Source organism: Rhipicephalus sanguineus, chromosome 7 (assembly GCF_013339695.2).
Source record: "Rhipicephalus sanguineus isolate Rsan-2018 chromosome 7, BIME_Rsan_1.4, whole genome shotgun sequence".
Lineage (NCBI taxonomy): Eukaryota > Metazoa > Arthropoda > Arachnida > Ixodida > Ixodidae > Rhipicephalus > Rhipicephalus sanguineus.
This window is the reverse complement of record NC_051182.1, coordinates 85,829,629-85,844,176: the sequence shown is the minus strand read 5'-3', so window position 1 is coordinate 85,844,176 and position 14,548 is coordinate 85,829,629.

The following is a 14,548-nucleotide window of genomic DNA, read 5'->3' as shown; positions in this document are numbered from 1 at the left end:
AGAGAAAATTTCACTTTTAACTGCGGAGCCGTTTCAGGCTTGGAGTAAGTTCGCGTAGTATACGTTAAAGGGGTCATGAAGCACCCCTTGGGCTGATTGAAAAAACACATCCTGCGGAAAGCTGACACGGCTATGAACTGCTCTGCCAAATATTACAGTCGTGCGCGCCGCGTAATGGCCACAAGCGGAGCGCGAAGTTGCCGTTTCCCCAGGCACCCTCTTTTCAAACAGAGGCCGGTTCTCACTCTCGTCGGTGGGCGGGGCGTCTGTCCGCTGTACGTCGCAAGAGACATAGCATGCTTATTGGCCGATAGCCGACGTAAATCGAGAGCGGCGTTCGGATCAGATGCGCTTCTTGCCGCGGGGTGCCGCCACTTGCCGGCGCCGCATTCCTCATTACACGGTAGCCGCACTCGCGCAAGCGAATCACAGCGGGAGCGCGATCGCGTTTCATGACGCGCGCTGGCGTAACTTCTTTCCCCCATGCCATCCCTCCCTGTCTAGCTTCCAGTGCGCTCGCCGGCACGAGAAAAGAGAGAAAGCGCTGGGAGCGTGCGCCAAACCCCCGTAACTCCGCTGATTCTTGACGGATTCGAGAAATTTTTGCGGCAATCGATTCGGGAGGCAGTACACTCCGATACTGAGGCCATTAGATCACTACTTGGAAAAGTGGTTCATGACCCGATTAACACTCGGGCGTGTATGCGCCCCAAGAATACTACCGAGTGCAGCAGGTGCGAGAGAAAGCAAGGGCACAAGAGGGAGAAAGCGTGCGAAGAAGACTGAGGCAGAGCTGTGGGGAAGGAGATTAGCGCTTCGGGTGGCACTGTAAAGCCTAGTAAAACGAGGAGTGCTGAGGTGAGGTAAGGAGCCGAAAAGGGAGAGGGAGGTGAGAGTTAAGCGAATACTCTGCTCGGCGAAGTGGCGAGAAGGAGGAGCAGGAGAACCAATGGGAAGTGTGAAGGAGAATGAGCAGAGCTAAATATAACGTAATAAAATTTCGAGGTGCGATTCGAACACAGGTACGCACGGTCCAAAGGGGAGCGATAAAACCACTCGGCTATCCAGGCGCGATAGCTGAACAAACATTAATGGGAACCCTATGATTGCTTTGCTATGGGCGAGAAAACGAGAAAAAGATAGAAAGAAATAATATTGAAAGAGAAACATAGAGAGAGAGGAACAAAGCAGATAATAGCCATGTAGAGTATATATATAGCAAAGGGGTGTAGCCGCGACGGCTAGAGGGCTTTCGGCCGAAACCGGGACAAAACACCGTCCCGCATGAAGATTGGTGAGACAGCGGGACCCCAGCCGCAAAACCGGGACGTCACTTCAATCAGTACGTCTAGTCACATTACATGTCATGTGACGTAGTATGTTGACATAGTCACGTCACATCGTCGCTTCGTCAAAGTTGGCCGATCACGGAGGCAGTGCAAAACCATGTTAGGTGCAGAACGATGCTTATGGTATATGGTGGCTGGGGGCGCAAGGACCAGTGATGGCTAAAGGGCGCCAAGTTAGGTGCAGCAGGCTTTCGGAAGGATGCGGGGAGATCCACTTATCGACTGAGAAGAAGATGGCTTTCGCTTTCGAGTCGTCTTAGGCTAGTATATAAGAGATCCTGCGAGCTTCTTTAACTAGTCGTGTATCACTTTTTCGGTGGCATGCTTTATTGTGCGTTTAGTGTTTCATATTCCTTGACGCCTTGTATTTTATTTCAAAAGCAGTAAAACTGTGTAATATGCAACCTCATGTTCAGATCATGCCGCTCACTTAAATAACATAGTAACCAACACCTGACGATACAAATAACGTTGTATCCAACACCTGACGATACTAACGTTAATGTGGCGTAAACATGCTCACTTACTGTTAACACGCGTGCATACTGCATAGCTTTAGAGTAAGTAATCGCATTTGTGTGTATGAATTTACAATAAAAACGTACGCATATGTTGGGACCTAGCCGTTGTGCTTTGTCTCCTATTTCGTTAGTGATTTAAATTTATGGTATCTCTCTGTCCTTAACATGACGAGACGAATTCCTGAAACCTATATAACGATAGTGTATTTCGTTACTCTAGATAAATGGGCTGTTTATCAAAACAACATGAACGATCAGTTGCCGCACATACGGGCAATTCATTATGCTTTTTAGCGCTGCTTTCTTTCAAGCTGTTTTCCCTGCCTCAACATATGGCTTAATTGATAATTTACGACTAATGAAATATCTGAAGCTGTTGTTTTCTTTCATGTTTCTTTAGCTTAAGGCTCTTCGCTCAACACGCATTCTTTTGCCTATATGTTAACTATTCTTATTTCTCCCCACTCGTCTGCTTTTATGCTGCCTACTTTGAGCTCATTACATTTCCAATGATGACTCTTTCGTTTCTGACCAAAGCTGGTGTATGGGGAATGCAGGGGGCTACAATTTTTTTTTTAAATGATCACAAACTGAATAATAGCTCACTGAATGCAACTCTTGCAAGATCAAACCTAACTGAGTAAAAGGGGAAAAAACTGAAATTTTTATTGAAATGGGATTGAAGAGTTTTATTATTTAGTTTATTTGCACCTTTTTCAATTTTTCGGTCACGGCCAATTTTTCGCTCACCAACGACGCCGTCACCGGTGCCAACGGCGGAATTTCTGCGAAACGAGCTCTCTAACGCTATCGCATTAAAATCTTCCGAGCACCGCAGCTGCGTCGGGCCAGACTCACATCCCCGCTCCTTCCACGGAACTGCCTACCCCGTTTGGGTTGGTGTCAATGACCGAAGGCAAAGAGTAGTCATTCGAGCAGAGGGAACGTAAGGAGCGTCCGAAAAATTCGGGACATCTTTAGCCTAGTACAAGAGCTTGCTATCTGGACACCGGCACTGCTGCTTTAGGACCCACCGCGGTCTTTCGTCTTTTTGCTGCAATTTGCTTTGTAAATAGTTCTGTATATAAAGTTCGTGTTTTGAAACGTCCAGCGCTAAAGCCGTCGTCCTCCGGAGCAACGTATCGACGACGGCGGCGATCGCTATCGCGAAGCTCGCCACAAAGGACCTGTCCGAATTCTTCCCAACTTCAGACGAAAATTTATTACTACTACTCCTAAATATGAACCCAACTTTCAATGCCAGTATCAGTGTTTCAACGTGCATATAGCACTGCCGTTAGAATGTGTTGCAGGCTGGGAAATTTAGGGGACATGCAACGCTTACAGAATGGACAACTTCAGACAGTGTTTTTGCCGATTCTGCATATCATCGATGTATTACTGCATGAAATTCACAGGAGGAAATCTTACACTAACCGCGTCAGCTTCTTTACGGAGCATGTTTGTGCCACTGTGTAACCGCCGTCTTCACACAAGAGGTAATGTTCTCTTTAGAGGAACTACCTTTTTTTTTTTCTTTTTGGCGCATGCATCGGTAATACCTATGGGAGACACTGTTCTGGCATCAAGACAGCGTACTTTTTGTGCTCGCACAGCAATTTCAGTAATTTTGTTCGCTTCCATGCGCTTCTGTATTTTAGAGTTTTTCGTGGAATATTTGAATATTGTAATTCCGTAGTTTGCTTGGGACTTTGGCTTCAAGAAAGCTAACCTAGAGGGCACCAGCTCTAGTTTCGGAAACAGAAAACAAGTACTCGTGAGCGTATACGACGCGTCAGTTGACGTACTGCGCAACAAAGTGAATTTCAAACTGACAACAGCGCGTGGTGCAACGGCTGAGTAGCTGAATTTACTGGATAACCCTTATAAATCCCAAAGGAATAAAAAACTGCTTATCGACGCATTCACTATGACGCGTTTTCATTTGCATTTAGCAGTTTTAGTGTTCCTCAGAAGCTCTTTATGGGTAGGGTCACCTGTATTATGTATGTTGTGACGAACTTGATCTTTTTCTTATTGAGCACAAAGAGACGGGTCAGTTAGTGACTTCACAATGCACAATAAATTACGGGGCAGTGTAATGGACAAATAAATATAAAATAATAGTACACAAGATATCTTATTGTGAGTTCTGGTAATATACATTTGACTACGTAAAGTCCTCTGCGTAAACGAACAAATGACCCATGATCTGCGCCGGGTTTTGAAATTACGAGCGATACAAATTATACAATACGTCTTTAAATACATCTAGATTCTTCAGGTAGCAATATTGGAGCATGTCATGGAGCATGCGCTTCCATGTGTTTCGATAGCACTTGCCTCTGAAAAAGGTCGCAATTTTACTCCTTACGTTGTTGTGTATTCACTGAATACCAAATAAACTGGTGCACTATTTTGATCTAAATGTACAATTAGGCATGCTTTTCCGTTAGCCGCGTCCAAATATCAGAATATTAGAAAGGTAACCTGGCTAAGATATGCATTAACTCTATATATCAAGTGCATTAAAAAATGAAAGGCACGCAATTATGCACTGCGTAAGTTAATCCAGTGATCGCTATCTGGCCAGGTTTTCTATACGACAGCAAAAATCAGCTCTCTGGGTCCATTTTGCAAAGCTTCGTCCATTGCAATCCGTACAGGGAAGCTTAATTTATTTAGCGGTAGCCCAGCACCGTTTGACCGACATATGGCAGTGCGAAGTAGAACCGAATTGGTGCAATTAGGACATGTACCTCACCTGAAGCAGATACCATTATATATGTGCAAAGCACATTCGTATGGTGTAATAGTATATCTTGAAGACTCACGTACAACGATAAAATATTACTCCTATCGCTTACCTGGTGTGTCATTAGCAGACGAAGAGTTTCGCTGGTAGAAATACATGTTCATTTAACTTTTTTTTTCGCTTTTACACGAACAAATTCTTTGATCTAGTTGATGTCTGGTTGTACTGTGCGAAAATGGTAATCACTAATTGTACTTTATTAATACGCAGCTGTGAACCTGTATAGTTTCACCGCCTAGGGCAGACCGGTGCACGCTGTCACGTGCAGCTGCACCGGTCTAGTCTCCACATCCTCCCATTAGGAAAACGTGACGTGAATCTTTCGACGCGAGCTCAAAAGTTCAAACCCCATATGTGCGAAAATCCGCGCGATGGCGACGAGCGAGGCGAAAAGCGACGAAAGTGGCCTTCGCGCGACAGATCGCTTAGTTCTCCAAGTCTAGAAAATACCACTCGTCGACCAGAACTCGTATAAGCGACTAGCCAATATCATGAGCCCGGGAGAGGCTATATGCGAGTGACGCACCGCCGGCACTGCACAGCAAAGGCAAATAAACCAATGTTCACGCAAGTCAGAGGGAAAAAAATAATGATTGCACTAAGTCGCGCAAGTCTTGGCGCCCGTCACTGCTCGTAATCCCCATCTACCGACACTTCTAGATTGGGGATTGCTGGCTTCTTTCTCAGGAGTACGCACTTTCTTAGGACACCCCATGACTTTCTAGGTCTACTGGCATGCTCTGCTAGCGTGCTTAGATAGCCGAATGGTTAGGGCGCTCTCCTTCGGATCGAGGGTACGCGGGTTTAAATCCCGCCTCGTGGAGAATTTTTTTCAGCAATAAAATTTATCTTCCTTTCTACCTTTTTATCTATCTTTCTACGTCTTTGTCTCTCACTCTTTGATGTTCTCTCTGTCTCTCTTTGCGGCTAAAACAGATCTCAAACGAGTCAGTCCATCTTCGTTGCACAGAGGACGCATGCCAAAAACATTTCACCAACTCCCACTAAAGCGAACCATGTGGGGATCTGAAGGAGCGCATGGGTGGACTTAAAGTTCCGTTCATCACGGGCACCTTGCCCGGTGTTAACGCGTCCTTGCATGTGGAGCACACCATGAATTCACTGTATTTGCTGCTACTTGTCCCGAACTCTTGTTGGAGCACGCCACGCACCTTCATCGTGCGTCTGCAGAATCTCTTTCCCCCACGCCATCACGTGATTGCTGAGAGAGTGTAAGGGGGTGAAGCCACAGCGTCTTACCCAGCCCCTTACACAGGCCCGAACGCGCTAGCGCGTGCCAGCACCAAGGAGGTGGCCAGCACACGTGGTTTTGTCTACGTTACGCCAAGCCAGGACAACATACGGCAGCCCGGGCCCCTAAAGTGCTCTGCACGTATCATCATCAAGCGTGGTTGAAGAACAAGACGAAGAAACTTCTTGTCGCGAGCTCGTGCTAAATATGTTACAGATGGCTATGGTAGATTTTAAAAAAGCGGACGGTCGCCAATGGAACTACGGACAAAGCCCAGCGCAAAAGCTGCTTCGCATCTAAAATCACTCTGTAGGTGCTTGCCATCGTTTGCTCCTCAAGCAGAGAGTAAACGCCCCGCCCGTCCTGATGGAGCAAGAAGGGACGCTGTGGGAGGGCGGGGGTTCTGCGTTTCTCGAGCAGCAACTGTGAATTGTGAATCATAGGGTGCGGTCACGACCTCTGGCGCGTGTGCTATCTCGGGAGGCATCAGCAAACGGCTTGTATACCCTTCCACGTGCTGTGCTCTCAATGCGAAGACACTGTACACAAACCGCTCTTCTCTCTGGAGCGGTCATATTCTCTTAAACCAGCGCTTTGTAGTGTTACCCGAGATCGTTTCCAAAAGATTTGGCGGCTAGCCTTACTTCGTGCAGCTTTACAATATGTTCATATCGCATTCATTGCTACGCCCTTTCAGTGAAGCTGTGATTTTTTTTCTTTTTGAGGACGCCGAAGAGGTCGGTAATGTGTTCCGTTTTTCCGGACATTTTAACCTGAGAAAAATTTATACTTGCGAGATCCGGTATAACCAAAGGCATGGTTATTGCAGTTTCACTAATGTGATATAGGGGCGCGAAGTATTCCGCGAACACGCAGTGTGTCGATTACGGGTTCTGTAATTTTCTTTACACATATTACAAGAAATGACTTGTTATAACTGCAACAAGAAAACTGTGACAAGGAATGACTGTGAGAAGTTATAAGTGTGACAAGGAAATGCGCAGACGCGTTGAACGCGTCTGCGCATGTGCCAATGGCATATATATGTTTCATGACGACGTTGTGGAATAAACAGTTCCAAGTAGCACTTGTCCCTTGCGTACCTTCCTTGTGTGCCGTGTTTCTGTTGCGCAAGTAATGTTTGTCAGGGTGCACCAACTAGGCCCCCAAAAATCCTATTAGGAAAAGTTGTATTAGTGAGAATGCAATATTGTTACTGCTACTAAAATATTGAAAGCGCTTTGATTCAGTTTAATATGAAAGCCTTTGAATACAGTGTGAAGACAATACTAATTCACTGCGCGCGAAGAGCTGTGTCCCAAGCAGCAAAGCAGGCTGGTAAAGGCAACAGTTTCAGGCTCACCAAACAGGATTTCTTCCTTTTTCGCCACTAATGTGAAAGAAACCTTGTCATTTGAAGTAAACCATGCTGTCTCTTATCACGACGTGTCGAGAGCCAAGAGCAGCCCGGCAGTTGTGGGATATATGTATGCAAAGGAGTTACCGTAGAAGTACTCGATGGACATAACACAGTTACAGATGCATTAATCAGTTGAGAGATAGTTGTCATCAAATAAACTGAAAAAGAAACGATTTGCACAACCGAAGAATTAGATATAAGAGCTAAAAAAAATGCTTGCACATAAGACGAACTAAACATATCACAGAAATGTTTCCATAGCTTTCTTAAGGCAGGATAGAAAGACTACTTGTGTTCTGTCTTCATGTTTGTATTTCCTGTAGCATTTTGGTAAACAGCACTTTCGCATTTTGCAGAAGTAGCTTATGCTCCCGTTGACTTTCCAAGCATCTGGCTGACGTACATTTGAAAGGAGCGCATGTTTTCTATGGACGCCAATCTTTTATCCTGCAATGATTCATGTCTCTAGGGCTTAACAAAAGCTGAAGAAAGCGTTTTTACTTTCGTCATCAACAATAAGTACAGATAAGCTGCGCGACAGCCATAGTGTGTTTTTGAAGCTTACTATATTGTTTTCTTTTTCGGTAACGTCAACTTACTCATGCTTTTCGTTAATGTTTTCTGCCAGAAAAATACTGCACTCAGCTAAGTAGAAAAATGTTCCGTTGTGCACAAGTGCTGTGAGCGATGGAGACATAAATGGCAGTGAATATGCGTGGAGTCTCACCAACAGACCTACACGGCATTTTATTTTCCGGAAGAACGCACGCCAAGTTAACTGAAAATAATTCGATTTCGACATAAGTATTCATTAAATAAGCATCAACCTTACATCTTTACTACGAGCATAATCGTTAATCATAAATTGAGCCGAATGATTTTGGACAGATTCTAAAGAATAAATAAGTTGATTGACTTGGCCCCATAATACAGAAGCGTACTACAGGATTGAGCATATTATTATTTGATACTGGCACTTTATATGCCGCATTCTGTTTTCCTATCTTGTCCTAGAAATGCGATTATACTTTGTAGACTCTGTATGTCCAAACTGCTGCATTATTGCCATTACGGCGTTGCAGGAATGCGGTAGTTAATAAAATCATTACAAAAATAGCTGTACATTAAGCTCTTGCCTAACCGCGCTACGTTCGTAAAAACTGTAAGCAGCACACTGAAGCTCAGATGACCCAATGTCGATGACAACTCGCAACCTTCCTCGCACACGGTGTCCTTCATCCATACTCCAAAACGAACAGCAGGAGTGAACTTTCAGCTAATGGCGCGAATGGCGGAGTAGCAAACGGCGGAAAGCAGGTCGTGCAACGCTCCACGACGATATGCATTATTGTAGCCATATATTTATGTGATTTAGCTTTCTGAATATTGTAAAGGATTGAAATCTCTGGTTGCAGAATTCTAATTTATTGGGATTCTTCAAAGCTAGTACGCGATTGCGGAATGAAATCACGAACGTACACCACAATCCGTTTATCGACATCATTGTGTGCGTAGATATTTTGGTGCCTTTTCCTCTGTAGCTTAGGGTCATTTCTTTTGCTAGTTGGTCATACGCACATATGCAAACAACCAGGTGGGAAGAACGCAAAGAACACTCCCATGCCTACGCCTGCGCTAGCGTTCTTTGCCTTGTTGGCGCATTGATTCTTGGGCAAGTTACAATCGGTGTTTTGCAGCATGGTATTACTGATGCCGGTATCGGAGCGATCCTACAGCAAATCCACGCTGGTCGATGACATATTGATCGACAGGAATATGTGAATAATAGCCGATAATTACCTATTCTGCGGAGTGAAGAATCGGAGAGCTTCCTTCGTGCATGAAGAAATCGAAAAAGTTGAACTACTGGAGAGCGGCATATACACTCAATATTATTCAATGAAATCTGCAGAATAGTCAGGCAAGCCAGCGTCGTGCCAAAGTTTTCAGCTTTGGCGATGTTTATCGGCGCTGGGCCACGTGCATAAGAAAAATTACACAGCATATCCACGGGGTGAATGATGATGAGTGGGGCGAATCTCTCGTACGGCAGTATCTTGGCGGCGGCGTCGCGCAGCTTCACGCCCAGTACATCATCAACGATGTGAGATCGGGCCAGTTTATACTAAAGGGTCGATGAGAGTCATGGCCGACTTGCAGCTCACTTTAATTTTACATGTACGCTGTGAATTTTTATTGTTTATTCACGTACAGGAGAAATCTCACCAGGCACTACCTTGAAGGTAAACAATGGCTGCTAATGGGGAATGAGAGAGAGAAGAAGTCGGCTTTTAGCTAACACTTACACTTTTACTTCTACTAACGTTTCCACTGGAACATGCCAATGGCTGCCAATAGGGAATGAGAGACAGAAGTCGGCTTGTAGTTAACGCGCACGCTGCGAATTTTTACAGCGAAAGCTGTTATGAGATCATTTCACCGGCCGTTTTTGGCGCCGTAGTTGTCCGCCGCCGCCGCCGCCGCCGCCGGTGTCCGTAAGCAGTATCGCTCGAAATAAGAAAAAACGAAATAAGAAAAAAATTCCAGAAGGGAACGAGTTTCGAACCTGTGCCCTCTGCGTGGGAGCCCAGTAGTCAACCTCTGAGCCATGCCGGTGCTTGAAACTGCTTTGGAAAAAGGTCCTATACAGGCTTCATGTCGGGAAGGAACCACATTAGCATATGCAATATAGCGTGGTAGAAGAGTAAAATAAGCACCATGCGTCGCACAACGCGAATTCTGTAACCAGGCGTCACACAATGCGAATTGCGCAACGAGTAGGTTGTTGAATGCTTCCAGACAAGAAGGTTTAAACCTCCTTGCTTCCAACCCATTACAGGGCTCTGCCATAATTCTTCGTCGTCATCAGGCACAGCATCGACAAAGTGCGCATTATGCCTTACATGCGTTTAGCAGGTACCACGGCTCTCCGTAGAATGACGAAAAATGGCACAGTGCCTGCTGCCCTACTTCTCAAAAATTACAATGATTTATAGCGTAGTGGGTTCCTCGCAAGTGCACTTGTACTGGTTGCCAAGGAAGGCCATAAGCGCATGATCCATTTCCTCGGGGTCTCAGTAAAATTACAATGATTTAGAGCGTAGTGGGTTCCTCGCAAGTCCACTTGTATTGGCTGCCAAGGAAGCCCATAAGCACATGATCCATTTCCTCGGGTCTCTTTCTCGGTTTCCTGCGATACAGTCTGCCTGCATTAACTAACGCAAACAAGACAAGTCGACGCATGCTACAGAGTGTCCAGGCCCAGACCCTCCGGATTTGTTTAGGCCTGCCTCAAAGTGCTTCAACAGCGGCGACCATAGCCATCGCGAAGGACCACCTCATAAAGACTCATATTGAGGTTGAAGCACTGAGGACCCACATAAGGCATCTTGCCCGGACACCTCACCACCACCTAGCCTCTCTACCAGCGGACAGACCACGCACCTCCTTTTGCCGAACAGTAACCACGCACGGCGAATTCCTACCAACTGGCTTCACACCGACGGCGAGACCTTCGGTTCCTCCATGGTGCCTGAAACAACCAATCATCAACCTGACAATACCAGGCGTCCAGAAAAAACAAGATCTGTCAGCCCCAGCTCTTAAACAGCTCGCCTTACGTCTATTGTACGAGAAGTATCACGACTCGACTCACATCTACACCGACGGCTCCGTCCTACCGAGCAGTTCAAGAGCGGCCGTCGTGATTCCAACGATCGCCACAACTATCAAGTTCAGGACGGCTCACCCAACAACATCGACGGCAGCAGAGCTCAGAGCGCTTCGCGCCGCGCTGCTTTTCATTAACGATCAAATGATAAAAAGGTGGACGATTTTCTGCGACTCCAAGGCGGCACTGCAGTATCTACTGTCGACTTTGCGCCGCGGTCCGCACGAACAGTTGGTGTTTGAGACTGCCGAGATGTTCCACCACCTCACCGAGAAAGGACACTGCATTACTTTTCAGTGGCTACCGAGTCACTGTGGGATTGTCGGCAATGAACGGGCTGATCAAGCTGCCCGTTCAGCCCATACAGAGGACCGCGACCTGTCGATACCTCTTTCTAGGACAGACGCTGCTCGGAAGCTCCGCATGCTCGCTCGCCAATGCACTATGTCAAATTGGAATGAGCCACATTTCATGCATGCACGACTACACTCCTTTGATCCCACGTTAAGCCTTCGACTGCCATCAAGACTTCGCCGAGGTGACGCTACCGTTCTGTATAGATTATGGCTGGGCGTCGCGTTTACCCATGCATATGCATTCCGCATAGGGATGGCCGACACCACCGCCTGTGAACACTGCGGCAACGAAGAAACAATTCGGCATGTTCTGTGTGACTGTCCGAAGTATAGCACACAGAGCTCTCGACAAGATAGACATGCTCTCGACAAGATAGACGACCAGCCTCTATCTGAAGAAAGACTTTTGCGCCATCGTCCGGACATAACGTCGCAGAACAAGGCTCTACAAGCACTATTAGCCTTCCTGCGATCCACTGGACTGTCAGAGCGCGTCTGAGCATAACGCTCTTGTGTGTGTGTGGTTGTGATTGTTTTTTTTCTTATTATTTATTTTCTCTCTCTCGCTTTCAACCCCCTATTCCCCAACCCCAGTGCAGGGTAGCATACCGGATACAAACTTCTGGTTAACCTCTCTGCCTTCCTCTACTCCTTCTCTCTCTCTCCTCGGGGTCTCAGTAAAATTAATGAATTATAGCGTAGTGGGTTCCTCGCAAGTGCACTTGTATTGGTTGCCAAGGAAGCCCATAAGCGCATGATCCATTTCCTCGGGGTCTCAGTAAAGTTCTTCGCCCCCCCCCCCCGTCTCTCTCCCACGTCAACGTATGTTATACAGCATGACGGGAGAGGGAAATAGCGACCGGGCGTCACTCAGTGCAAATTACATAACTGCTGCGTCGTTTAAAGCTTCCAACCCATTACAAAGGGCTGAGCCATAATTCATCTTCATCAGTCGTCGCGTCAACAAAGTGCACATAATGCCTACAGACGTGTAGCTGGTGCCTCGCTTCTCCGCAGAATGACAAATGGCTTAGTAGGTGCTTCCCAACTTCACAAAAATTGTGATTTATGGCGTAGTGGGTACATTTCTAGTGCACTTGTATTGTAGCCCCAGGAGAGCTTACAACGGGCTCTAGAAACGCCGCTGTTCCAGCTTTCGCTGTGACTGTGCTGCGGTTTCAGCGCAGGCCTGGCGTCCTTTTTTTTACTGTTCAACAACGCACAGGAGAAATCTCCCACCGGCACCACCTTGGAGGTCAAGATCTGGTACTAGCGTTAGAATTGGTTACGCACTACGACGGGGAAGAACGGGTGCCGCTTTAAGGAGCTTCGCCCCTAAAATATGGGTAACTTTATTCATTCATATTTGCTCATTATAGGTGTACGCTACAACCCAACTGGACTGTCACAGTGTTGGAAACCCTAGGATGCAGGATTAGGAGGTTCTATCAATCTATGTCTATACTATGTGCACCCAATATTTGCCAGGGTCCATATACAGTCACACTTCCACTGTGGCCGCCAGCCTTCTCGTTGGCTGTGCAATTGCTTCTAGCGAATATTTTATTTTGCTGTGCAAATATTCTCCCAAGCTTCTTCTCGGACTTGTTAATTTTTTTTCCGCGATTTTGTTTGGCTCTTAGTTAACGTAGTGGACGCATGTGAAGGTACCAATGAACAAATCCGGGAGATTTCCAGGCATTGTGGGAATTAGCTTCATCCGAAGCAATCGGGCCGCAGCAACCTATGCCAGATTTTTCGCTTTGAGCCAGGCGTTACGGGGTGGTTCAACGTCCTCGTGCAAATTGAGTAATTTTGTGCATATCGTGTTCTTACCAAGCACGCGGAGTACACTGGCATGTAGATGGTAGCTCCTGGTCTGACGTATTGTCGGCACTCATGTTAGAGCAGATATGGTCAATTTCATGTCAGTTTCAAATGCCACAAATATATCATATTTACATCGCCAAGTAGCGGGCCGATGATGTACATATTATAGGTAGCGATCGTAGGGGTATTCGCGCTACGCTTGACGATAATATTAATAAATATATGTTACATTGATATAAAAGCGGACAGGCGACAAATATTTGTTACGTTGATATAAAAGCGAATAGCCGACACTGTCAGCCTAACTGTGGCTGTCCTGAATACGGTGGGTCTTTATTGAAACAGCTAGAACCACTGGCGTGGTTCTGAGGTAGAATACTTGGCTGCTATGTGGAACGCGTGGGTTCGATCCCGGCTGGAGCCGTTAATTCTTTCTTCGTTTCCATCGGAATAGTTTACCCACCGACGACACCGCAGACGCCCGCACCGCATTTTTTGTGACACGGGCTCCTTCACGCTCTCGAGCAAATATTCGAAAGTTTGGGTTCACATATACTATGAATAGATATGTAGATATGAAATGTTATAGTACCTTTCGTTTGCTAAGAAATGCTTCACAATTAAAATGTTCTCAATTTCGAAGCAAACTAGGCTTATGTTCTGGGCAACTCATCAATGCTCCATACAGCTTTTTAAAGCACAAGTTATGCAGCGCTGTATAGTAAGGTGAAAGAAAAAAGATGGGAAGGATATTAGCGAAGAATTGCGGGCTTACAGAGATGTGGTGCAACGCTTAAGCGGTGGCAGGTCAAGGAAAAGGAAGAATTCAGGAGCTAGCAGCAGCGGCGACGACAGCCGCAACATCGTGGCGCTAGTGAAAGCACATTAGAGATGACTACCTTCGTCAACCGTTGGGCAGCGTCCTGAATGGTCGCGCTCCTGCGGATGCCACTGATCAGGGCATCGAAGTTCTGCCTGTATTCCGTCCTGCCTGTAACCTTGCCCGAACGTTAAGACCACCTATACTCAACCAGCTGCACTGCCAGTCGTTCTGCTAAGTCATGTTCTTAGCGCAGTTCGCTTACCGTCGACATGGGCTCCTCAACAAGCGGAGGCCGTCAGCCTGAACATGCGTGATTGCGGACTGGTTCCGAAAGCACGTTACATGGTTATTGTAGTAAAACCAACTTCACTTGCGTCAGGTCTTAGCCCTACTGCTGGTTATTTTGTGGTATTATTGCTTAGTTTTGTGAACGCATGTGTGTTTGGTATTTTTAATGCACACGGCTGCTCCCTTGACCGAACCGCACATGGGAAAGCGGGATGTTCCAAACA